Here is a 6,301-nt window from a genome sequence, read left to right on the forward strand (position 1 = left end):
TTTTCTAAAAGAAAAAAAGAGAGATTTATTTATTCATTCAACTTATTTTATTGACAGACCAACCTAAGCCTTCTATCCTGAGGAGACAGAAATGCATAAGGCATGTTGTCACTGTCCTCAAGTAGCCAAGTCTAGTTTGTGAGAAGAGACCTAACAAAGTAATAATAAAGTGATGTTATGTTCAATCATGTAAAACTGCATAGGTCACATATAGAGTGAGTAAGTGATGAGACTTAATATTAGAGATGACCCAAGTAAAAAGAAGGCAGAATGTCAAGAAATTTTTTTAAAGGTGAAACTATGCTGAGTTTTATTGGATGAATAGGTGTCAGATGAAAACATTTATGGCAGAGTGGGAGGGAAAGGAGTGCTGTGAACATATCAGGTTGAAATTCATGAGTAGATATTTTTCCAAAATACTGCACAATATTTTTTTTCAACAAAATTAGGAGACAGCTAAAACCCTGGCAAAATTGGAGAAAAAGCTGACAAAAATTACTGGAGATGCAATAAGGATATATTCAGGAGGAAGAAATAACAGGGTGCCTTGGCTATAGATCCCAGAAATAAACAGAAAAATCCACTTCTCATGGGGAAAGGACACACTTTAAGGTAAAAACCTAAATTTGTTATTCACGGTGGTGTAAATGAATACTACGCAATGGTTACAATGCTTCTCTGGACTGATTTAGACATGAAAAGTAGAGATAGGACCAAGGGAAAGATCTTGGAAATAAGTTATAGATAAAGGAAGAAAGCAATGTAGAAGAAAGGAGAAAGAAAAGAGAAACTTGACAGGAAGGTAAGGGATGTGGTGGGAAAATTTCTACCTGATAAAGAGAAATAAAATATAAATGACACCCAGTTCCCGCACTCCCCCAAATCCTAGGTCAAAAGGAAAGTTTCAAAGGTGAAACATGGTCCTGGCATTCATTTCTCCATATGAAATGTCTTCGATTATCAACTACTGGAGGTGGGTGGAAAATCACCACTTAAAGTATTAAGGAAGTCAGACGTGGTGGTGTATACCTATAATCCCAGATGCTTGGGAGGTTGATATAGGAGAATCAAAAGTTCAAAGGTAGCCTCAGCAAAAGCGTGGTGCTAAGCAACTCAGTGAGACCCTATATCTAAATAAAATACAAAATAGGCCTGGGGATAATAGCTCAATGGTTGAGTGCCCCTGAGTTCAATCCCTGGTACCCCCATCCACTCAAAATGTGTTAAGGAGCACAGAATCTATATGAAGATTTTAAAAGAAATAAATGAGAAAATAGATATGAAAACAAATGGAAGATGAAAATTAAGGACCAGAAAAATAATGGCATCTAACTGATAAAAATAGTTAACTACAATCTTAATTAAACAAATTAGCCTCCATGAAACAATACTACAAAACAAACACAGGTATAAATTCTTAGTGATGAATGAGGAAATAAAAGGAAGAGAGGAAATATGAAATATCAGAGGTCAGGTGCTAAGTGGAGAAAAACTCAGAAAAACAAAATGCTTAAAAGAATTAGAAGATAGCATAAATGGAAGATAGGCAGAAGAGAGTCAACATATAAATAATAGAATGTTTGTAAAAAATGATAACAAATAAAAATATAATGTAAGATGAGTTCCCTGAAAGAAATAAAACTTGAATCTACCCATGTAAGTGTTTACCATGTTCCAGGGACAGGTGACTCAGAATCTCCAATACAAAGATAGATACTAGTAAGGTTACTGGATTTTAAATTAATTAAATAATACTTTGGAGATGGCAGGTTTAAAAAATCAGGTTAATTCTACAACCAGAGACATGAAAAATCGTGCTCTAAATGTGTACTATGAATTGAAATGCAGTATGCTGTCATATATAACAAATTAGAATAAATAAATAAATATATTTTTAAAATGTAGGTTAATTATAAGGGGAAAAAAATCAGACTGACGTCAGACACCTTCACAAAAGCGTACTAAATTTTTTAAAAGACTGGGAAACACATTAAAAGCCCACAAGAAAAGACAAGGTAAACCGATAATGATATTTCCAGTCAAAATATTGTTCAAATGTAAAAATTTTAACATTTTTTTTAAACAAGCAAGAAATTAAGGAAACTGGCTGGTCATGGTAACATACCTGGAATTTAGAAGACTAAGGTAGGAGGATCATGAGTTCAAAGCTAGCCTCAGCAACTTAGTGAGGCACTAAGTGACTTAGCGAGACCATCTCAAAATAACAAATAAAGGGGCTGGGGTTGTAGCTCATTGGTAGAGTACTTGCCTAGCATGTGTGAAGTACTGGGTTCTATTCTCAACATCACATATAAATAAATGTACTTTTACATAACAGAGGAGCTCCCTCAACTCATAAATGCCAATTTTCCAGTGAACCCCCAAAGGATGTCTGCTTTTTGGTCACGCCATGGGAGATCATAGAGCTCTGATTTGTGCTTTGAAAAATCCTGGAAAATACAAATCTGTGTCAGCATTTGCTCCAATTTGAAACCCAGTGCTCTGTCCTTGGGGGGGAAAAAAGCCTTTATTGGATATTTGGAAACATTTGAATAAATGAAAGGCATGATAAGACCTATCTTGTGAAATCCTATCCAAATCAATAACTAATTGATCAATAGAAAGATGACCAGTTTCTTCTAGATGGACAATTACTCCCCAATAATTTCATAGCTTACTGTACAGAAAAGATATTCCTTGTTGTTTTTAGATTACAGGACAGTTATAATCATAGCTATACTTCATTGCAACCTTTATTACTGATCACATCAGAAATCATGCGAAATACCTGAATGCATGAAACACTAATGATAAGACAATATCTTTGAGATTATAAAAATATAATAAAAAGAATTGCTAAGGAAAAATGTTTCAAAACATAACTAAAATTGCTAAGGGAAAATACTTCAAAACATTGGATTTCATAATGCTAAAAGAACTTCACTCTATAGTTAATCACCTGAATAAATATATAAAATTTTTTAAAAATAACCTTAGAAAAGTCTTTATTCCATTGAAATTAAGAAACCTCAGTACAAGGTTGGGGATATAGTTCATTGGTACAGCACTTGTAGCAAGTGTGTGACCCTGGGTTCAATGGGAAACATAATATACCAAAATTTGTGGGATACAGCAAAAGCAATATGAGGGAAGTTTATAGCAATGAGTGCCTTCACCAAAAAACATAAGCAAAGACTTCTCAAATAAATAACCTGGTGAAAAATGCCAAGGTGTTAGAAAAACAAAAACAAACCAAACCCCAAATCAGTAACAGGAAAGAAATAATAAAAATCAGAAGAAAAAAAAACAAAAACTAAAAGAACAATACAAAGATTCAGCACAACTAATAAGAGTTTGTGTTTTGAAAAGATGAACAAAATTGACAAGTTTTTTATCTAAACTAACCAAAAGAAAGAGAAATACCTAAATAAATAATCTTAAGAGATGAAAAAGGAGGTATTATAACAGATACACAGAAATTCTAAGGATCATTGAGAAATATTTTGAAAAACATTCTAATACTCTAATTCTAAAATATTCTAATATGTTAATAAATTGGAAAATATATAATAAATGAAAAAATTTCTGAACACATATGATCTATCAAAACTTAGTCAAGAAGATATTAAAAATCTAAATAGGTGCAAACCAAGAAATGAAACTGTAGTAATAATAAAAAGTCTTCCAACAAAAAAAAAAAAAACAAAAAAAAACGAGGATCAGATGAATTCACTGCTGAATTTTACCAGACTTTTAAAGAAGAACTAATAACAATATTACTTAAACTATTCCATAAAATAGAAGTGGTAAGAGCCCTTCCAAACTCACTCAACAAAGCCAGTATAACCCTGCTACCAAAACCTACAAGGACACAACCCCCCCCAAAAAAGGCAACTATAACCCAATATCCCTGATAAACAAAAAATGCCAAATTCCTCAAAAAAATCCTTGAAAAAATTAACAGCACTTTAGAAAGATCATACATCATAATCAAGTTGGTTTTAGTTCAGAATAGGTTTATAAACACAAAATAATAAATGTAATACAGCACACAGAACCAGGGATAAAAATCACAAGAACATTTCAACAGATGTAGGAAAAGTCTTTGATAAAATTCAGTAACTTTTGTGATAAAAGCTCTGAATAAATTAAGTAAAAGATCATACTTCAACATAATGAAGGTTCTATACAACAAGCCCATTATACTTAATGGGGAAAAACTGAAAGCATTTTCTCCAAATTAAAATCAGGAAAGAGATAAGGACAGTACTCTTACCCTTATTATTTAATTTAGTACTAGGAATCCTAGCCAGAGTAATCAAACAAGAGAAAGAACTAAAAGACTTATAAATAGGACACAAGGAGGTCAAATTATCCCTCTTGGTAGATGATATGATTCTATAAATAGAAAATCTAAAAGGCTCCAAAACAAAAAAGATTTTTATAACTGATAATCTAGGAAAGTAGAAAGATATAAAATCAACCTACAAAAATTATTAATTTTTCTAAACCAATAATGAACTCAATGAAAAAGAAATCGCAAAATCAACCCCACTCACAATAGCCACAAAAAATAAGACACCTAGGAATAACTCTACAATGAAAATTACAAAATTTTGAAAAAAGAAATTGAAGAAAACACTAGAAAGTGATAAGACCTGACATGTTCATGGACTGGGAAAATTAATATTATTAAAATGGCTATACCACTCAAATCATTGCAATCCCCATCGAAACACCAATGACTTTCTTCACAGAACAACAAAATCCTAAAATTCATATGGAAGCACAACACATCCTGACTAGCCAATGCAATCCTGAGCAAAAAAAAAAAAAAAAAAAAACAGTGCTTCACCATCACAATACAGGACTTCAAAACACACTACAGAGCCATAGTAACAAAAATAGCATGACATGGGGGGGGGGAATCCAGTCATATAGACCAATGGAACTGTAAAGAAAACCCAGAAATAAACCATTAATCTTCAGCTAGCTGATTTTCTACAAGTGTGCCAAAAAATACATTAGTAGAAAGGATATCCTCTTCAACAAATAGTGCTGGGAAAACTAGATAATCCCAAGTAGAAGGTTGAAACTTCCAGTCTACATGAGAATCAACTCAAAATGAATCAAAAACCTTAATGTAAGACCTGAAACTGAAACTACTAATGGAAAACATAGTAAACATGAGGGTTAGGCACAGGTGATGATCTCCTGGTTAGAACTCCCATAGATCAGCAAACAAAAGTAAGAACCCACAAATGGGATTGTAACGAATTTAAAAAATCTATACAGCAAAAGAAACAATCAACAGAGTGAAGAATGGGAGAAAATATTTGCTAGCTATTCATCTGAAAAAGGATTAATATCCAGAATATATAAAAAACTCAAAAAAACCTAACAACAACAACAAATAACCCAACCAATAAATGGGAAAATGATATGAACAGCTACGTCTCAAAGAAGTATAAGTGGTCAATAAATGTATGAAAAAATGCTCAATATTGTTACCTATCAAGGAAATGGGAATCAAAGCTACATAAGATGCCATCTCACCCCAGCTATTATAAAAATAATAATAATCACAAATGTTGGTGAGATTGAGGAGAAAAAGATAACCCTTATATACTGTTGGTAGGAATGTAAATTAGTACTGCCATTAAGGAAATCAGTACAGAGGTTCACTTAAAAAACTAAAAATAGCTGGGCTGGTAGCTCACGTTTGTAATCCCAGTGTTATGCTCAAATTCAGGACCCCCAAAAGACCACCAGAGACCAAGATCGATGTAAACAGCAAAGAGGAGTTTATTGCAAGCTAGCTCAGTCCTCCACGCACACACAGCAACTGGTGACGCTGAGAGGCCTGGAGCCCAGCAGTTTTATACATTCTTTGGAGAAGGCCAGGGCCCCCACATACATCATAGTATCTCTTAGCAAATCATCATACACCCCGGGAAAATCAAATAAAAACTCTAAAACATGATTAGCACATTCACTGGTGGGAACAAGTTGGGTAGGGGTGATTGGTTACTACAAGAGGGGGATTTATTTGAACTGATTGGTTTAAGCCAAAAGGGGTGTTCATGCTGAACTACATGGTTTCCCAACACATTATCAACCACCATAAACTACTGGGAGGGTCATCTGGCATCCCAGGTATTTCCCTGTCTCATGCTAATTGGTGGCTGCTAGGGGGTTGCTATAGATCCCCACCTAGCCTGACTGAGTCAGGGACACCTGGCACAGGAGATCTCTCCTGTTATTTGTAGATAAACAACTTAGCAGGGTGGGAATGTGCCTA

General features: G+C 33.8%; 1 pseudogene; it reads left to right on the plus strand.

Annotated features, from left to right (window-relative positions):
• The first annotated feature begins 2,319 nt into the window (after positions 1-2,319).
• Positions 2,320-2,800, plus strand: LOC101964164 (S-formylglutathione hydrolase pseudogene; annotated as a pseudogene).
• The last annotated feature ends 3,501 nt before the right edge of the window (positions 2,801-6,301 follow it).

This window comes from Ictidomys tridecemlineatus, chromosome 8, assembly GCF_052094955.1.
Source record: "Ictidomys tridecemlineatus isolate mIctTri1 chromosome 8, mIctTri1.hap1, whole genome shotgun sequence".
In the NCBI taxonomy this organism is placed as follows: Eukaryota; Metazoa; Chordata; class Mammalia; order Rodentia; family Sciuridae; genus Ictidomys; species Ictidomys tridecemlineatus.